An 828-nucleotide genomic window follows, 5' to 3' on the forward strand; every position below is an offset into this window, starting at 1 on the left:
ATATAATGTATATTGAGGGACTCAATGATAATGTTCTTATTACCATTTTCAAAGAATACCAAAATACACTTTTAATAAGATTTTCTTGGTTCTCTATATAAAAGATAAATGACAACAATTAAGGTTAACTCAAGATTTTCTAAAGTGCATTACATTAGTACTTGAAAAGAAATTTTAAAAGACTCTGGGAGAGAGGAGGAGAAAAAGTCATGGATCTATAAGGATTAGTACAAGTCTTTGGGTGTGTTGGGGCAGGCAGTGACTAGAAAAGTTGAGATCACACTCAGCTATGTGATCTAATCTCTATATATCTATTCTCTAAATTAGATACCAGCGATGTATCCACACAGGTGTATTCATATGACTATCATGTACACTAGTGAGATCCAGTTAAATAATTCTTAGCACTGACATTGTTGGAAATTTATGTAGTAATCTGGTTTTTATGATTAAGTTGTCATGATTTCACAGGCAGTGTTTGTTTCCTTAACCAACCTGGAATGTCTTTAAAAGACCAAATATAGGATCATTCTTTCATTTTTAATTAAATATAGAAAATGCTGAATTTACAGGTTAAATGGAGATGAATATCTTTTTCAATAGTCTATTTGGGACACCGTCCTTTATTTGTTTTATTAGGAACTGAATGTGGTACCCTATAATCTCTAATTACATCCCTAGACCTCCCTTCTCTATTTGTACTGATCAAGACACACTTCACTTTAGACCTAGTTTTCAGTAATCTCAACTAAACATTAAAGTAAAAAATAAGTCTGATCAAATAATTCTGTTATCCAGCAGTTATTTAGATACTTACACCAATGAACA

This window comes from Sorex fumeus, unplaced genomic scaffold (assembly GCF_029834395.1).
Source record: "Sorex fumeus unplaced genomic scaffold, SorFum_2.1 ptg000070l, whole genome shotgun sequence".
In the NCBI taxonomy this organism is placed as follows: domain Eukaryota; kingdom Metazoa; phylum Chordata; class Mammalia; order Eulipotyphla; family Soricidae; genus Sorex; species Sorex fumeus.